The sequence below is a fragment of the Carlito syrichta genome, unplaced genomic scaffold (genome assembly GCF_000164805.1).
Source record: "Carlito syrichta isolate Samal-C Ts95f unplaced genomic scaffold, Tarsius_syrichta-2.0.1 Scaffold303378, whole genome shotgun sequence".
NCBI classification, from domain to species: Eukaryota; Metazoa; Chordata; class Mammalia; order Primates; family Tarsiidae; genus Carlito; species Carlito syrichta.
In genome coordinates, this window is record NW_007247474.1 from 73582 (window position 1) to 93963 (window position 20382).

A 20382-nucleotide genomic window follows, 5' to 3' on the forward strand; every position below is an offset into this window, starting at 1 on the left:
AATAAACAGGCAAACCCACAAACATAATGATATTTATACAACTTCTAGCCTTGGGCCTGTACGGAAATGCAAAGTTTACCAGACTCTCTACATTTTGAATTAACTACACTTCCCTCAGGAGAGAACGCCAAGGAAGTCGCTGTCACTCCAATGCCCAGCAGGGAAAAGAAATTAGTGAACACTCACTCTTGGTAAGTGGCATAAAAGGCCATTTGCAAGCCTGGCACTATTCCAACAGCTGCAGTGAAGACTCAGGCACTGAAGGCGACAAGGGTTTGGATGCTCCCATGGCCTGAGTCAGCAGGCCTGCTGGTGCTCGGTGTCAGCACTTTCCGGTCAGAAAGTGACTTGCTGGATATCCTCCTACTTTCTGTTGAAGTGAGTGTCTCAGGGAAATTGATTCCAGTCCTCAGATCCAGGCTGGACCATTAACTCTGTAAATCTTATCAATCCCTTAATAAGGGTCAGAAATGTCTATAATTCCTTTCCTGTGAGAGTCCTTTTTATGAGGTCCAGCCCACATGCCCCTCCCATCCTTCAAGGTATAGGCTTCTCTGGCATGTCCTTCCTGATACCAGCCCCAAGTCCCCCGGTTCAAAATGATGGCTGCTGCCTTTGGCTTTTTTCTGTGCCTCTTTTTATCATCTTCTGCTCTGTGCTGTCTTTGTAGCAGCACCTGTCTTGTGTCGTCTGTTGATAGAATAAATGGCTTTCAAGTTAGGGACCTGTACCTACCAGTTTCTCTTTGCATCTTTCTGCCCCAACCTCTTACCCTCATTTTCAGTGCATTGCAGAATGCCTAACACAATGATTGCTTATTGAATAAATGAATGAATGGCTTGAAAATATATTATTTGTTCACTTGATTTCACCACATTTAAAACAACAAAAACACTTTATTCATAGAATTACTCTGATTCAGCAATAAGTTTGTATTCTCTAGTTTAATCTACAATTCCACATTTTAGGTTTGCAACTTTGGGTCATGTAAATCCTTAAAAATAAGCCGGTCACTGCAATCACCCGCAAAACCGCAGCTCATAAACATAGCCAGGTCCTTCTAAATGAGCTTGATTTTCTCATATGCTTTGCTTATTCTAAGCAGAGTTTCATTTTCTGTTCCATTGTTCTTTGAAGCTATGACAGAACCCGCCCCCCCTCCCCCCCCCCCGCTCCTGTGTCCATTTCTTGAGCTCCTGACAGCTCAGTTTTGGTCAGTAGTGGGCAGTTAAATTTCCTGAAATGCCACACAGACTAGCCAAAAGACAAATTTTCAGCAGAAACAAGAGGGACAGCAAACAGAAGAGCCTGTTTTCAAATTTCTCAGACCGTATGCAATTCAGAAACACTAGCTAGCCTCCCTTTGAAGGTTAGAAAACAATTTAATGCAGAAAAAGTAAAAAGCATGCTAACATTAGCAGACATGCATGCGCGTGCGCGCGTGCACACACACACACACACACACACACACACACACAAACTTTTTTGCATATTTATTTTTTTTTTTACTTTAAGTCAAGCATAATCAATTTCTATATCTTTCAGTGAAGTCAATTCCTTCAGTGGGAACTTGTGGTATTTCCATTAAAAAGCAAAGACTAGAGAGAAAGGATTCATTTATAATTTTATTTATTCATTCATTTATTTTTGAGTTGGTGTCTCACTCTGTTGTCTATTCAAAAGTGCAGTAGCACAATCACGACAATCATGGCTCACAGCAGCCTCAACTTCTTTGGTTCAGGCTATCCTTCCACCTTAGTCTCCTGAGTAGCTGGGAGTACAGGTGTGCGCCACCATGCCCAGCTAATTTTTTATTTTTTTTATATGGACAAAGTTTCGCTATGTTGCCCAGGCTGGTCTCGAACTCCTGGGCTCAAGCAATCAACCTGCGTCAGCCTCCCAAAGTGCTGGATTAAAGGCATGAGCCACTGCACCCAGCCTATAACTTATTTTGTAAAAGATCTTTTCATCAAAGTAATTTTAAAATTATATGAAATTTTTAAAAGACTCAAATAAAAACACAGGATAAGAAGATCTCTACAGGAGGTGAAAAAGGAAAACCTGGGAGAACTCTCCTTCCCCTCCCAGTTCTTTCCTCACCTATTCTCACTTTTCAGCTAATATTTACCACTACTTCTGGCCCTGTTTATTTATTTGCTTTCTTATTTATTTTTTTGAGTTGGAGTCTCTTTGCCCAGGCTGAAGTGCAGTGGCAGCTCATGGCCACTGCAGTCTCGACCTGTTGGGCTCAGGCGATCCTTCTGCCTCAGCTTTCCAAGTAGCTGGAACTATGGGTGCGCCACCACATCTGGCTAATTTTTTCATTTATTGAAGAGACGAGGTCTTGCCAAGTTGCCCAGGCTGGTCTCAACCCCTGAGCTCAGGCAGTTTCCTCAACTCCACCTCCCAAAGTGCATGTATTACAGGCCCGCTGGTTTTTTAAATTTTGAAGAGTCCTATGTTATTATCTGATTGTTTTTAGTTTTATTTTTTGTTTATTTTTATTTTTGAGACAGGGTCTTTCTCTGTCACCTGAGTTGGAGTACAGTGGCACAATCATAGCTCACTGTACATCTCAAACTCCTAGGCTCAAGGAATCGTCCTGTCTCAGTCTCCCTAACTGCTGGGTCTTACAAGAGTCCACCACCATACATGGCTAATGTCCCTGGTTTTAGATGTAACATTTCTGGTTCATAGATGTAATACTTTATCGTATCACTCTGATACTATTAATGATAATTTTAAAGTATTTTTCAGGTCAGGTGTGGTGGCTCATGCCTATAATCCCAGCACTTTCAGGGGCCGAGGTGAGAGGATTGCCTGAGCCCACAGGTTCGAGACCAACCTAGGAAACTTGGCAAGACCTCATCTCTACAATAAATAAAAAAATTAGCCAGGCATGGTGGCGCATGCCTATAGTTCCAGCTACTTGGAAGACTGAGGTGGAAGGATCACCTGAGCCCAGCAGGTCGAGGCTGCAGTGGCCATGAGAGTGCTAGTGCACTCCAGCCTGAGAGACTGAGACTTCGACTCAAAAAAAAAATTTTTTTTTCTTCTGTTCTATACATTGTCCTTCTTATATACAAATCCCACTTCTTTACTTATTTATTTATTTTTGAGTAGGAGTCTCACTCTGTCGCCCAGACTGGAGTGCAGTGGCCGCTCCCGGCCACCACAACCTCGACCTGCTGGGCTCTGGTGATCCTTCCGCCTCAGCCTTCCAAGTAGCTGGAACTACAGGCGCGTGCTACCACACCCAGCTAATTTTTGATTTATGTAGAGATGAGGTCTCTCCAAGTTGCCCGGGCGGGTCTCGAGCCCGCGGGCTCAGGACAGTCCACTCACTTCAGCCTCCCAAGGCGCGGGATTATAGGCCGAGCCACTGAGGCCGGCTAAATCCACTACTTTAGTGTAACTTTTTCATTGACGTATAATTTTGGGGGGTGGGGAGGGGTTTCATTCTATGAACCAGACTGGAGTGCAGTGGCATGATCACAGCTCACCGAAGCTTCAACTTCCTGGGTTCAGTGATCCTCTGCCTCAGCCTCCTGAGTAGCTGGAACTAAAGGCACGTGCCACCACACCTAGCTAATTTTTGTATTTTTTTGTAAAGACGAGATCTTGCTGTGTTGCCCAGCCTGATCTTGACTCCTGGATTCAAGCAATACTCCTGCCTCAGTCTCCCAAAGTGCTGAGATTACAGACAAGAGCCACCGTACTTGATCTGATGTATATAGTTTTTGATTATAAAAAAAGTATATAGTTTTTGATTATAGAGCTTGATGAATTTTACATATGATTATTTTATGTAACCACACACAGAGCAAGATATAGGATATTTCTACTACCACAAATGGCTTTCTTCCTAGGCAATACAACCCCCATGAAGCAATCACTCTACTAACTTCTATCAACAACCGTTAGTTTTGCTTGTTGTTGAACTACTTATCAATGGAATCATATAGTATGTATTCTTCTGTGTCTTGTTTATTTCACTCAACATTATGGTTGTGAGATTCATTCATGTAACCAAATGCAGCAGTAATTCATTATTTGTATTGCTGTATAGTTTTGTTTTGAGTTGGAGTTTCACTCTTGTCATACAGGTTGGAGTGAAGTGGCACGCTCATGGCCACCGCAGCCTCGACCTGCTGGGCTTTAGTGATCCTTTCGCCTTAGTCTTCCAAGTAGCTGGAACTACAGATGCATGCCACCACGCCTGGCTAGTTTTTTTGTGATTTATTATAGAGACGAGGTCTCACCAAGTTGCCCAGAGTGGTCTCGAGCCCCTGAGCTCAGGCAATTCTCTTGCCTCAGTTTCCCAAAGTGCTGGGATTACAGGCTGAGTCACCATGTCCTGCCAACTGTATATTATTTCATTGTATAACCATACCGTGGCCGGGCTCGGCGGCTCAGCCTGTAATCCCAGCACTTTGGGAGGCCGAGGCAAGTGGATTGCCTGAGCCCGAGGGTTCGAGACCAGCCAGGTGACTTGGCAAGACCTCATCTCTACAATAAATCAAAAATTAGCCAGGTATGGTAGCACGCACCCGTTTCTTAGAAGGCTGAGGTGAAGGTATCGCCTCAGCCCACCAGGTCAAGGCTGCAGTGACCGTGAGCGTGCCACTGCTCTCCAGCCTAGGTGACAGAGTAAGACTCCAACTCGAAAAAATAAATAAATAAACAAACCACAATTTATTCATTTCCTGTTGAAGGACATTTGAGCTGTTTTCAGTATGGATTTATTATAATAAAATTACTATAAATATTCTTGTACATGTTTATTATATTGTAGATGTAAACACTCATATCTGTGGAGTGAAATTTCTGGGTCATAGGGTATATGAAACTTTAGCTTAAATATATATTGTCTGATAGTTTTTTTTTTTTGAGTTGGAATCTCATTCTGTCGCCCAGGCTGGGGTGCAGTGGCACGCTCATGGCTACCATAGCCTCAACCTGCTGGGTTTCAGCGATCCTTCTGCCTCAGCCTTCCAAGTAGCCGGTACTACAGTCAGGCGCTACCACTCCTGGCTAAATTTTGATTTATTGTAGAAAGAGGTCTCGCCAAGTTGCCTGGGCTAGTCCCAAACCCGCAGACTCAGGCAGTTCACTCGCCTCAGCCTCCCAAAGTGCTGGAATTACAGGCTGAGCCACCGAGCCCGGCCATCAGATAGTTTTTCAAAGTGATTGTATCACTCTATGTTCCTGCCAGCAACGTGTAAATGTTTTAGTTGCTCTATATCCTCTTCAATACCCATTATTGTTGACTTTTAAATTTTAGTCATTCAGTGGCTATCTAGCAGTATTTCATTGTAGCTTTAATTGGAATGTCCTTGCTAAGCTTACTAGTTGCATATCCTTTATTTACATGAAATGCCGGTTCAAGATTTTGCCCATTAAAAAAAAATTGGGTTGTGCATTTATCTATTCAGAGTAACAAATTCCCTTGAGTTATACTAGTTTAATACATCAATAAACATTTATTCTCAGTGTCTTTGTGTTAGGAATTCTGGAATGGCCTAGCTGGGTGGTTTTGTCTCGGATTCTTTCATGAAATTGCAGCCAAGAGGTTACCTATACGTATCTGCAGGCTTGGTTAGGTTGAATGTTCCACTTCCAAGATGACACACTCACATGGCTGGCGAGAGAGGGCAGGCTGTTGGCAAGAGGTCACACATTTCCTTGCCATGTGGACTCTATAGGATGGCTTGACTTTCCTCACATTATAACTGGCCTTCTCAAGAACAAGGGACCTAAGAAAGAGCCGAGAAGAAGCTACAATGTCTTTTCTTACTTAGCTTTGGAAGTTAAACCGTCATTTCTGTAATCCTATTGGCTACGTAAGTCAGTCTAGTTTAATATGTAGGGTGCTAACTAAACAAAATTGTAAATACCAGGAGGCAGCTGACTTCCATGGGTTGCCAGTCTTTTTCTACATATATTCTTTTTGCTTGTTCGTTTTCTTTTGAGTCAGAGTCTCACTCTGTCACTCATGCTGGAGTGCAATGGCACAATCATGCTTCACTGCAGCATCGACTGCTGGGTTCAGGCGATCCTTCCACCTCAGCCTCCAAAGTTGAAACTATATGTGTGCACCACCACGCTTGGCTAATTTTTTTTATTGTTTTTTTGTAGATACATGGTCTCGCTATGTTGCCCAGGCGAGTCTCAAATTTCTGGCCTGAAGTGATCCTCCTCCCTTTGACTCCCAAAATGTTGGGACTGCAGGCGTGAGCCACCATGCTTGGTCTTTTTGCATATGTTCTGGTTAGAAATTCTCTGTCAGATTAGGCAACTCTCTCAGGATGTTTTAACTCCCCCAGAGTTAAGAGCCTTTTCACTCTCTTGTTAGTGTCTTTTGATGACTGTAACTTCTTGACAGCTTTATTAAGATAAAATCTACCCACTTAAAGTGTACAATTCAATGCTTTTATAAAGTTATGTGACATCACCACAATCAGTTGTAGAATATTTTGCTCACCCCCAAGGGATACTCCATGTCTATCAGCAGTTAATTACCATTCCTCCTGCAAACTGTCTGCCCTAGGAAACCACTAATCTTTCTCTCTATACAGAACTGTCTGTTCTGCATATTTCATATATGTTAAATCATATAACATATGGTCCTTTGTCACTGGCTTCTTTCACTTAGATTGTATTTAAGGTTCATTCATATCAGCATTTATCAATGCTTCATTCCTTTTTACTGACGAATAATATTCCATTGTGTGGACATACCACATTTTATTTATCAATTCGTCAGTTGAAGAGATATTTGGGTTGTTTCCCCTTTTTGGCTTTTATGAATAATGCTGCTTTGAACATGCATGTATAAATTTTTGTGTGAACATGTCTTAACTTTTTTTTTTTTTTTTTTTGAGTTGGAGTCTCACTCCGTTGCCCAGATTGGAGGGCAGTGGCCGTTCCTGGCCACCGCAGCCTCGACCTGCTGGGCTCTGGCAATCCTTCCGCCTCAGCCTTCCAAGTAGCTGGAACTACAGGCGCGTGCTACCATGCCCGGCTAATTTTTTTGATTTATTGTAGAGATGAGGTCTCACCAAGTTGCCCAAGTGGGTCTCGAACCCGCGGGCTCAGGCAATCCACTCACCTCAGCCTCCCAAGGTGCGGGATTACAGGCTGAGCCACCGAGCCCGGCTCGTCTTAAATTCTTTTGGGTATAAACCTAAGAGTGGAATTGCTGGGTTGTATGGGAATTCTATGTTTAACTTTTTGAGTAACTGACAAAGTGTTTTCTGCAGCAGCTGCACCATTTTATATTCCCACCAGCAGTGTATGAGGCTTCCAGTGTCTCCACATCTTCAGAGACACTTGTTATTTTCTATTGTTTGTTTTTTCCACTGCCATCTGGGGGGGTGTGCAGTGGTGACTAATGACAGTCTTTATTTGAATTTCCTTAATGGCTAGTGATACTGAGCATCTTTTATTTTTATTATTTTTATTTATTTGTTGTTTGAGTCAGAGTCACACTCTTGTCGCCCAGGCTGGAGTACAGTGGCATGCTCATGGCCACTGCAGCCTCGACCTGCTGGGCTCAGGTGATCCTTCCATCTCAGCCTCCCAAGTAGCTGGGAGTACAGACACAAACCACAAAGCCCAGTTAATTTTTTGTTTTATTGTAGAGATGAGGTCTTACCAAGTTGCCCAGGTTGGTCTCGAACCCCTGGGTTCAGGCAATCCTCCTGCCTCAGCCTCCTAAAGTGCTGGGATTGTAGGCTTGAGCCACCACACCTGACCCTAAGCATCTTTTAATGTGCTTATTGACCATGTGTAAATCTTTTCTGGAGAAATATCTATTCAAATTCTTGGCCCATTTTTGAGCTTTTGTAAAAAAAAAATTACTGAGCTGTAAGAATTCTTTATATATTTTTTGGTTACATAAGTTTTATCAAATATATGAGTTGAAATATTTTCTCTTGTGATGAGTTGTCTTTTCACTTTCTTTCTTTTGGGGGGGGTTGCGGTCTCACTCTATCACTCTGGCTGAAGTTCAATGGCATGATCATGGCTCACTGCAGACTTGACTTCCTGGGCTCAGGCAATCCTCCTGCCTAAGCCTCCCAAGTAGCTGGGACTACAAGTCCATGCACCACCCTGGCTAATTTTTTTTTTGGTAGAGACGAGGTCTTGCTATGTTGCCCAGGTTGGTCTCAAACCCCTGGGCTCAAGCAATCCTCTTGCCTTGGCCTCCTAAAGTGCAGAGATTACAGGTGTGAGCCACCATGCCCAGCTCACTTTCATGGTATCATTTGCAGCACAATTTAAAAAAAATGAATGAAGTCCAATTTATCAATATTTTTTATGGTTAATGTCCTTTGTTTCTTATTTACCCTCCTAATTCCCTTTTCCTCTTGTTTCTTTAGGTTTCTGTTTGTCTTTTTGGAGGTTTTAAAGCATAGTGATCCTTGATCCATAGTCTAGAAGGAAACAATACGATGCTGAATGGAAACTCATGAGAGAAGGCAAGCCCATCAGCTGATGGACTGCATTAGAGGGCAGTGCTTCCCGACCGACACATCAGGCATTCATAGACAATGATAAGAGATGTGCAGTACACGGGCGTTTAAGTGGGTGGTGACTCGGGATGTCTATAATGGGCTTGGGAAAAAAAAACCATAACTTTACATGAAATAATTCTGGTAATAAAAATGTAAATCTTAGTAAAAATAATAAATATTTAATTCAAATCAATTATTTGAAATTTTCCCAAAAAATCTTTTCAAAAATTTTAGTGAGAAACTTGAGCTTGATGCCACTAACGTAACAGGTTTGGTGGATAAACTGGTTACATGCAATTTCTAATTCAGTTTTTTTTTTTTTTTTTTTTTTTTAGTTAGAATCTCACTCTGTCGCCCAGGCTGGAGAACAGTGGCATGCTCACAGCCACCGCAGTCTTGATCTGCTGGGCTCAGATAATCCTTCCACCTCAGCCTTCCAAGTAGCTGGAACCACAGGTGTGCATCACCACACCCAGCTAATCTTTCTTTTTTTTTTTGAGTTGGCATCTCACTCCGTTGCCCAGGCTGGAGTGCAGTGGCATGCTCACGGTCACCCCAGTGTCAACCTGTTGAGCTCCAGTGATCCTTCCGCTCCAGCCTTCCAAGTAGCCAGAACCACAGGCGCGCTCTACCACATCTGGCTAAATTTATTATTTATTGTAGAGACAAGGTCTCGCCAAGTTGCCTGGGCTGCTCTTGAGGCTGCAGGCTCAGGCAATCCACTTGTCTCGGCTTCCCAAAGTGCTGGGATTACAGGCTGAGCCACCAAGCCCGGCTAATTTTGATTTATTGTGGACACAGGGTCTCGCCAAGTTGCCCAGGCTGGTCTCAAACCCCTGAGCTCAGGCAATTCTCTCACCTCGGCCTCCCAAAGTGCTGGGATTATAGGCGTGAGCCACTGTAACTGGCCTCTGATTAAGTATTTTTAAAGATGATCTCTTCAGATTATTTAAGTTATCTTTGCATAAGCAGGAAAAAGAAAATAACAGATCTATCATTTTTTTCTCTGATTGACAGAAATGTCTCATTTATCAGAACTTAGATAATTTGATCTACTTAAATTGTATGTCAAGTATGCAATCACTTTTTAAATATAACAGCCTTCTTTTCATTTCATTACAAATATCATCATGACACATAGATTTTGAAATCAATCAAGCATTTTTATGTCAAGCGTTTACTTTTCGTTTTTTTATTTTGAGTTGGAATCTCACTCTGTCGCCTAGGCTGGAGTGTAGTGGCACACTCATGGCCATCCCAGCATCGACCTTCCAGGCTCTGGTGAACCTTCCATCTCAGCCTTCCAAGTAGCCAGAACCACAGGTGTGCGCGACCACGCCCGGCTAATTTTTGATTTATTGTAGAGATGAGGTCTTTCAAGTTGCCCAGGTTGGTTTCAAACCTATGGTCTCAGGCAATCCTCTCACCTCGGCCCCCCAAAGTGCTGGGATTACAGGGTTGAACCACTGAGCCCAGCCATGTTTTGACAATTTTTTAGAATAAAGGTTCTTTCTCGTTTTCTCACCAAGTATACTAAAAGTTATCAATTGAGTCTAGATCCCATCAGTCTGCAAAGAAAAACATTTTAATTTTAAAATCCTCTGGTGCTCTCCTCAGCAGCACATATACTAAAATGGGAATGATGGAGAAGACTAGCATGGCCCCTGCACAAAGATGACATGCAAATCTGTGAGGCATTCCAATAAAAAAAGCCTCTGTGCGTATGCAGTCTACTTGTTATCTGGCAATTCAGAGCATTTACTTTGCTACTTATGCTACAGCAGAATGTTTCCTATTGCTTTTGTTTCATTGGCTTGAACATGGGGTGGCCAGTTGCCATAAAGCTTGTAAAATGAGCAATTCTGCAATTGTGTAAGGCATCTGAGCTTTAGTATTATAATTACAATTGACCCTTGAACAACATGTGTGCCAACTGCATGGGTCTACTTACACGGGGACCGTTGTCTTTCTTTCTTTCTTTCTTTTTTGATTTTTGAGTAGTGTCTCTGTCGCCCAGGCTGGAGTGCATAGCCACTGCAGCCTAGGCCTCCTGGGCTCAGGTGATCCTTCTGCCTCAGTCTTCCAAGTAGCTGGAACTACAGGCGTGTGCCACCAAGCCCGGCTAATTTTTCTTGATTTATTGTAGAGATGGGGTCTTGCCAAGTTGTCCAGGTTGGTTCTCGAACCCCTAGGCTCAGGCAATCCTCTTGCCTCTGCCTCCCAAAGTGCTGGGATTACAAGCGTGAGCCCCCGTGCCTGGCCTGAATACATGGAGACTTTTGTCAACCAAAGGCAGATGAAAATACAATATTCACAGGATGCAAAACCCACATATATAGATTCTGACTTTTTGCATAGGTGGGTTCTACAGGGCCCACTGCAGAGTATGTGTGGATTTTGGTATATTTGAGGATCCTGGACCCAATCCTCCAGGTATACCAAGGGACAGCAGTAATTGTAAGCTCTTGTAACCATACTCTTGAGCTCAATCTGATAGTATTCTAATATATAACTTGCAACAGTGTGGTATGCACAAAAGAATAGAAAAGTAGATCAATGTAATACAATATAAAGTCCAAAAATAAACTCATGCTGGTCAAATTATTTTCAACAAGGGTCTCAAAGCAATTCAGTGGGGTAAGAAATATCTTTTCAACAAATAATGGGCCAACTGGATATCCATATGAATGATAAAAAATAATTTTGACTTCTTTTCTTTTTTTTCTATATTGCCCAAGCTAGAGTGCGGTGATTAAGAATCCTGACTTCTGTTTCATACCATACATATGAATTGACTCAACATGGATCTTAGACCTAAATATAAAAGCTAAAATGATAAGCTCCTCAAAAATGTGCAAAAGAATTGAACCAACACTTCAAAAAATATTTAAACGACCAATTAGCACATTAAAAAAAAGTACAGCACCAATGGTCATCAGCAAAATGCAAATTAAATAACAAGATATCACTACAAAACCAACAGATGGCTAAATTGAAAAGACTGCTGCAAGGTGCCGTGGCTCAAGCCTGTAATCCCAGCACTTTGGGAGGCCGAGGCGAGAGGATTGCCTGAGCTCAGAGGTTCGAGACCAGCCTGGGCAACTTGGTGAGACCTCGTCTCTACAATAAATCAAAAAATTAGCCAGGAGTGGTAGCGTGCGCCTGTAATTCTACCTACCTGGAAGGTTGAGATGGAAGGATCGCCTGAACCCAGCAGATCAAGGCTGCGGTGACTGTGAGCATGCCACTTCACTCCAACCTGGATAAAAAAAAAGAAAGAAAGAAAGAAAGAAAAGACTTGTCACCAATATATAACACTAAATATTTGAAAAATGAAGACCAGTTGGAGCTCTCATATATTGGTGGCAAGAATATAAAATGATACAACCACTTTTGAAAACTGGGAGTTTATTTTTTTTATTTTTAATTTTTTTTGTTTTTGAGTTAGAGTCTCACTCTATCGCCCAGACAGGAATGCGGTGGCCGCTCTCGGCCACCGCAGCCTCGACCTGCTGGGGTCCGGCGATTCTTCCGCCTCAGCCTTCCAAGTAGCCGGAATTACAGGCATGCGCTACCACGCCCAGCTGATTTTTTGATTTATTGTAGAGATGAGGTCTCGCTACCCAGGTGGGTCTCGAACCCGCGGGCTCAGGCAATCCACTCACCTCAGCCTCCCAAAGGCACGGGATTACAGGCTGAGCCACCGAGCCCGGCTTGGGAGTTTCTTTAAAAGTTAAACCTGCGTCTATTTACGACCCAGAAATTCTCCTCCTAGATACTTATTCAAGAGCAATGAAAACACATGTCCACAAAAAGACATGTATAAGAATTGTTGATCGTGCTTACTTATAATACCTAAAAACTATAAACAGTCAGGCATTCATCAACAGGAGAATGGATAAAAACATCATGATATATCCATACAATGGAATATTATTAGGCAATAAAATGGAAGAAACCACCAATATATACAACCATAATCACAAAAACATGTTATGTAAAAGAAATCAGGCACAAAAGAGTACATATGGGTGTTTTTATTTTTTTTTATTTTTTTATTTTTGAGTTGGAGTCTCACTCTGTTGCCCAGACTGGAGTGCAGTGGTCGCTCCTGGTCACCGCAGCCTCGGCCTGCTGGGCTCCGGCGATCCTTCCGCCCCAGTCTTCTGCGTAGCCGGAATTACAGGCGTGCGCTACCACGCCCGACTGATTTTTTGATTTCTTGTAGAGATGAAGTCTTGCTGCCCAGGCGGGTCTCGAACCCGCGGGCTCAGGCAATCCACTCACCTCGGCCTCCCAAAGGCGCGGGATTACAGGCTGAGCCACCAAGCCCGGCTTCTAATTTTTTATATAATGTGAATTATACAAAGAACAACTTGTAGAGAAAAAAAGTGCTTATGATCACTTAAGAAGCTCAAATATTTTTGTGTTTTTTTTTTTTTTAACGAAAATAGCTATTGGTTGTAAGATGCCAGTGAATGATTGCCATCATTGCTTCATTTGACAATTTTTTAACTCAAAAACACATTTAGACTGATGCAGAGAACTGTAATATAAAAATACAATTATAAGATAATCCTCTTTTTTTTTTTTTTGAGTTGGAGTCTCACTCTGTCGCCCAGACTGGAGTGCAGTGGCCGCTCCCAGCCACCGCAGCCTCGACCTGCTGGGCTCCGACTATCCTTCTGTCTCCCTTCCAAGTAGCTGGAACTACAGGCGCGCGCTACCACACCCGACTAATTTTTTGATTTATTGTAGAGGTGAGGTCTCACCAAGTTGCCCAGGCGAGTCTCGAACCCATGGGCTCAGGCAATCCACTCACCTCAGCCTCCCAAGGTGCAGGATTACAGGTTGAACCACCAAGCCCAGCTAGATAATCCTCTTGATATTGAATCATGAGAAACAATATTTTGGGGGGCAGTAAAGAGGAAAAAATACAGTATTTGTTTTATGAATCTATTTCGTATCTTAATATGTTCATTATATTGAGAAAAGTCAATTTAGACATAAAGTACTCAAGGAGACCACGGGGCCTTTATAGCTTCAGAACGTTAAGTTGAAAAAAATTGAGGTGGCCTACTTTTTGAAGAATGTTTTCAGAAGTATTAGAAAAAAGACAAAAGGCCAGGCTTAGTGGCTCAAGCCTATAATCCCAGCACTTTGGGAGGCTGAGGAGAGAGGATTGTCTGAGCCTGCAGGTTCGACACCAGCCTCGGCAACATGGTGAGACCTCATCTCTACAATAAATCAAAAAATTAGTCGGGCGTGGTAGCGCGGGCCTGTAGTTCCGGCTACTCGGAAGGCTGAGCGGAAGGATCGCCTGAGCCCAGCGGTTGAGGCTGCGGTGGCCGGGAGTGTGCCACTACACTACAGCCTGGGCGACAGAGTGAGACTCCAACTCAAAAAAAAAAAAAAAAGAAAAGAAAAGAAAGAAAAAAGAAAAAGATTTAAAAACAACAAAAAAGGCAAAGAAAAAAACCAAAAAATAACAAAAAAAGATAATGTTTTCAAACAAACTGTATCAAAATTACACTGGCCAAGCTTGCAGTAAGCAGCATAAATAAGGAAAGTGAAAGGTAGGAACCACAAGAATCTTAGAAGAATTTGGTACAATAATCCTAGTGCAGTCATTTTATCTCAGCCCTAGTTCTGTCATGTATTGCTGAGTCCTTCTGCTGACCAGCCTATTCTTTTACCTCTTAATCAATAGCAAGAAGTAAAACCCGCGTCCCAGGGTTAGCATATCTAGTTCTATATGTCTATGTTTCTGGCAATGATGTATTGTTATCAGTCTTCCTTAACCAGCCTCCGGCCCACCACCTGGAGTCACGAGATGCTGGTGCCTGGGGATGTCTAGAAACAAGACTTATGTGACTTCTGTTATCTACATCAAAGAATATAACCTCTGGACTTTTCCCTTAGCCCCAAAGAGCCTTAAATGTACCCAGTCTCTCAGCCCAAGGCCACACTTGCATATTGAGTGCCAGTCCCTTTTCGTCTATGGCAAGTGGATAATAAAAATTTTGCTTCGAGCCGGGCCCGGTGGCTCAGCCTGTAATCCCGCGCCTTTGGGAGGCTGAGGTGAGTGGATTGCCTGAGCCCGCGGGTTCAAGACCAGCTTGGGCAACTTTGGGAAACCTCGTCTCTACAATAAATAAATAAATACATACATACATACAAAAAATTAGCCGGGCGTGGTAGTGCTCGCCTGTAGTTCCGGCTACTTGGAAGGCTGAGGCGGAAGGATCGCCAGAGCCCAGCAGGTTGAGGCTGTGGTGGCCGAGAGGCGTGCCACTGCCCTCTAGCCTGGGTGAACAGAATGAGACTTCAACTCAAAAAAAGAACATTTTTGCTTCTTTCTCCTTTGCAATTCTTTGCCTATTTCCCATGGTACTTGCCCCCTTGCTCCAGTTTACCCTTTCATCTGGTGACCCATATGGGGAGCATACCCCAATATTTGCCACCCCCCCACCCCCGTCCACAACTCTTTCCTCACTCTCCTCTCTTCAAAACTGTGTCTCCTTGTGGACCGTGCTGGAACTTGGTGGCTACTGATGGCTCTGGCCAGTGCGCTCCCTGGTGTGTCTGAAGGCCCCAGGGAAAGGCAGCATACTACTGGGGCCTGTTAGGGTGGGAGGCTAAAGTCTATCCTTTACCTCCTCCTGCAAGCTCAAGCGCCCCAAACTTCTCTGTGGAGCAGACTAGATCTCAGAAGGCAACTGATGACCTTTTGCCAGGGTGACTTCCTGGAAAGGCAAGAAGGCCCTGAAGGAAGGTCTTGGACTGCCATCGCTTGTTAGGTGAGAGGCGAGGTACTTGGCCCCTCTCATTTGCTATTTACTCCCTGCTCTCACTGCCTAAAGATGAGCTACACCAGGCGGAGCCCTGTGTTGGCTCAGGGTTTTTCTCAATAAGAACTAACATCTCCGGTGAATCCAATAGCTTATCTGGTCAGGAAGGGATCCAGGAACAGCTCTGAGAGGCCACACTTTCTCTTCTCAAAGTCCATTTGGGAGCACATTATTGGGGCCCAGAGCCCTCTGTGGAAACCTTGGCCAGATTTCCCATATGCAGTTTGAGACAGCACTGGGGCCCGGGACCCTTGACAGCTAAGCTGCTGTCTCTGGTGGGTTGAGGAGACAGAGGACGTTCTCTCTCACTCGTTCTCTCACACACAGGCTGCTTCCACTATTCCTCCATCTGGGACGCTGGATTCAGGAAGTGGATACACTTTCTCTCTCTCTCTCTTCTCTCTTGGGCCTCTCTCTCAGACACTGTTCTTAGGATACTCTCTTTCTCTCTCCTTTCCAGGGCTCCTCATGGAAAATTCTCAGTTGGTCACGGATAAAATTCACCGATGGCATGCCTTTTTAAAAAAAATCTCAAGCCTCTTTCGTTAGAGAAAGATATCTGCCCCAAATACCTCACATTTTATTGAAACACAGTCTGGCCAGAATGTAAGTTAGGCAAAGGGGAAATTTGGCCATGCAGAGGCTCCCTGGCATGTAACACCTTGATGCAACTTGATTTATATATTAGGAAGAACAAGAAACATAATGAATCCCCTATGTCCAGGCCTTTTTCAAGTTAGCTCGTCATCAGGACCTACACTCTTCCTGTCGTGTGTTTGTTCTCATTCCCCCAAGAGCTACTTCATCCCCAGATGACTTGGATCCCACTGACCTAGCTCTCCTTGCTTCTCAAAACCCAACTTTACCTCCTTGCCCTCTGCAGGCATCTCTCCTAGGCCTACCAACCCTTCGTCTTCCATCTCCACCTCCGTCCCAATACCTACCTCTACCTAAGGACATGAGTTCAGCACCAAGGGCCGCGGCTACTGATTCTAGTCCTCCTCTTCCTCTCCTCTTCCCTGCCTCCACCTTCACTTGCACACACCTGCTCTGGCAAGTAGTCCAAGTGCCCACTGTTTTTCACCAATTCCCCTTAAGGGAAGTTGCAGGAGCCGAAGGAACAGCCAGAGTCCATGTCCTGTTTTCTATGATAGATCTCTCCAAACTGACTAAACTAGGATCTTTCTCTACTGATCCAACTACATTTGCCAAGGAGTTCCGATATCACTCCCTCTTGTGACCTCACTTGGAGATTGATTCAAGTTATCTGACCACTCCTACTAATCATGAGGAGTTCAACCGAATTTTTACTAAAGGCTGGGAATTTGAAAACAAACCTAACCATGCTGAGCCTGGTCAATATTCCCCAGCTGCGGTAGGCGTCCCGGGAGAAGATCCCAATTGGAATTATCAACCCAACTCCCCAGATAGGAAAAAGCGGGATCACTTTATCTCTTGCCTAATACATGGCATGCAAAGGGCCATTATCAAACAAACTAGGACACAGTCAAGGAAATTGTCTAAGGGCCCAATGAAAACCTCGCAGTTTTTCTAGTTTATCTGAGGTCATGCAGCTTTATACTAATTTATTTATTTATTTATCTATTTATTTATTTGAGTTGGAGTCTCACTCTGTCACCCAGACTGGAATGCAGTGGCCGCTCCCGGCCACCGCAGCCTCGACTTGCTGGGCTCCGGCGATCCTTCCGCCTCAGCCTTCCGAGTAGCCGGAATTACAGGCATGCGCTACCACGCCCAGCTGAATACTCAAAAGGACAATCCATTTTTAGCTATGCATTTCATTTCCTAGTCAGTCTCGGATATTAAATTAAAACTTCAAAAATTGGAAAAAGGCTCACAGAACCTCTAATCAGAACTTTTAGATGTGGCTTTCAAAGTCTATAAAAACCAGGAGGGAAAATGAAGGGAGGACGAGAAAGCTAAGACCCAGGCCTTCCAGCTCATAGCCACAGCTCTTATGAGAGCTGAGGAAAGAAGAAACAGAGATTCCCACTATGGAAAATCTGGCAGTAATTGGGGTAAGCAAGTTCCCCGCTGGGCAACTATTTCAAGTGTCATCAATCAAGTCATTGGACTAAGACTACACCAAGCCGCCGCCCTCCACCCCATGTCCTAAGTGTGGACAGGTAGGGCAATGGGAAAGTGATTGCCATGTCTGCCCAGCTGGACAGAGGTGCACTCCCCAGGTACCTGCATAGATGCCAAACCAACACACAGAAGAACCGTCTATTTATTCTTAGGCGCCAGTCATGCGCTATAAGGCTAGATCGCTCTCTGAGCTGGACCTACTGGGTCTTCTGCAATCTGATTGACACACCTCCGGTTCAGTTGTCCCCTGCTCTCCTGAGCACCTCATACAGCCGACTGAACCCAGAGTGGAAACCTGTCGCTAGTAGGCTTATTTCCATCATTCATACTGGGGCTACCTGCTTAGTTTTAACTGAATTCCCTGGTCCCTTCTTTCCTTCTCCTGTCTCTGTAGTAGAGGTCAGCGGCGTTCCTTCCAAGCCCCTAAGCATGCTTACTGGGAAGTCAAATGTTTCACCACTCATTTTTGGTCATCTCCACTTGCCCTACTTCCATGCTCGGCAGGAATATCATGCATCAACTGGGAACTTGCATAATTCTCTACCCAGAACCCCCACCAGTTTGTTTTGAGAAGTACCCCCCAGGACTCTTGATCCCCCTGAGCCCTCTCCAGACCAGAGCCCGGCCCAAAAGGCCATATCACCCCCCCCGTATCCCTTCTTACATCAAGAAGCAGGTTCTCCCTCTAGTTTGGGACACTTCTACTCCAGGCCAAGATTCACATATCATGCCCCTCACCATTCAACTTAAAGATCCCATTCCTTCTCCAATAAGCCGCAATACCCCATTATCTATGCTGCATTACAAGGTTTTAAACCTTTAATTGCTAAGTTCCTCAAAGCTAGATCTTTTTTTTTTTAATTGGAGTCTCACTCTGTCGCCTAGGCTGGAGTTCAGTGGCACGCTCACAGCCACCGCAGCCACTGCAGCCACTCAATCTGCTGGGCTCAGGTGATCCTTCCACCTCAGCCTTCCAAATAGCTGGAACTACAGGCGTGTGCTACCACACCCAGCTAATTTTTTTATTTATGGTAGAGGAGAGGCCTCACCAAGTTGCCCAGACTGATCTTGAACCCCTGGGCTCAGGCAATCCTCTTACCTCAGCTTTCCAAAGTGCTGAGATTACAGGCTTGAGCCACCGTGCCCAGTCAAAGCTGGATGCCTTAAACCAACCAGTTCCCTTACAATACTTCCATTCTCCCGGTTCTGATGGAACTTATCACCTAGTTCAAGAGTTGAGAATCATTAATGAAGCTGTGGTCCCTCTTCATCCTACCTTTCCCAATCCATACACTCTCCACAGTACTGTGCCACCATATACACAATACTTCACAGTTCTGGTTTTAAAAGATGCACTCTTTACTATTCCTTTGTCCCCAGGATCTCATATTTTCACCTTTATGTGGACTCATCTGGATTCCAATAGATCTCAGTAGCTAACATGGACTATATAGCCTCAGGGCTTCCGAGATAGCCCTCATCTTTTTGGCCAAGCTTTAGGCTCAGACCTCTCCCAGGTTTCATTTATACATAGCACCCTTATACAATATGTAGATGATTTATTATTATTTAGTCATTCTCTTGAAATATCTCAGCAAGACACTGTTACTCTTCTCAGTTTCCTTTGTCACAAAGATTATCGGGTTCTCAATCGAAGGCTCAGCATAATTCACAGCAAGTCACCTATTTGGGCTTTAAGCTGAGTCTAACACAGGGCCATAACTATCCAAAGGAAACAAATGACTGCCTGTCACTTCCCCAACTGGGAACTTGCATCAAGCTCCATGCGTTCTTGGGCCTCACAGGTTACTTTAGGACCTGGATCCCTAATTATGGCCTCATAGCAAATCCTCTATACAAGGCAACAGAGGGTCCAGAACATGAGCCTCTCAACCGGCATCTGCTGGCTTGGATTGCCTGCAATACTTTGCAATGGGCCCTCACCCGAGTTCCAGCCTTGGTCCTACCTAATCTCCAAAAGAATGTTCTCCTCTACACAACAGAGAGGGGAGGAATAGCACTGGAGCTACTAAGACAAAAATATGGACCAGACCTTAAGGCCATGGCTTTCCTATCAAAGAAACTGGACAACACGGCAAAGGGATGGCCACTGGTTGTGACAACTCTGTTCACTCAGGAAGCTAGCAAACTTGCCTATGGTCAGCACATAGACATGTGTTTTCCACATCAAGTTACAGCATGAGTTGCCATCTATGATTATGTTTTTCCTGATTTAGAGGCCTTGATATATCATGACCATTATATAGCTGAACATACCTCTTGAACATTAGACCTACTTAATCAGGAAGAGGGAGGAATCAAGCAATGTGTCATGGCCAATTGGATGGCATTACATTTTTTGTTAGCAAAAGCAGGAGGCCTCTCTGGTGTGGTAGGTAGTATCTGTTGAGCTACAACTGAAGACTTACAATCCAACATTTCTAACCACGCCAGTCAGCTGGAAAATATAGCTGAACACACATTTGCTTTAAAGGGTCACTTTCAGTTATCCAGCATCATCTTGGGTGCTATTGCCTTTTTTATCATTATATATCTACTTATAGTAGTTTGTGCGTTTGCTTGATGCTTTACATGTGTCAAATAAATCATGGGAGTTCCTCCCTGAATTCTAACCCTCTTGTTAACTCAAAGTGAGCAGACAGGAATAGGTAGGGACAACTCTACGACCATGACCAGCAAGAAGCAGTTACAAAAGCCTGATCTTCACCCCAATCCCTAGTTGCAGATGAGAATATTTTGAAATACTTTTGCAAACACGATCTAAATCCAGCAGTCTTGCTGTCATTTTATCCAAGAAACCTTGCCCAGAGCCCCTCCTTGAGGGTCTGTCTCATAGCACACCATGACTACCTCTACAACAGATCTTACCATTATGAGAATGA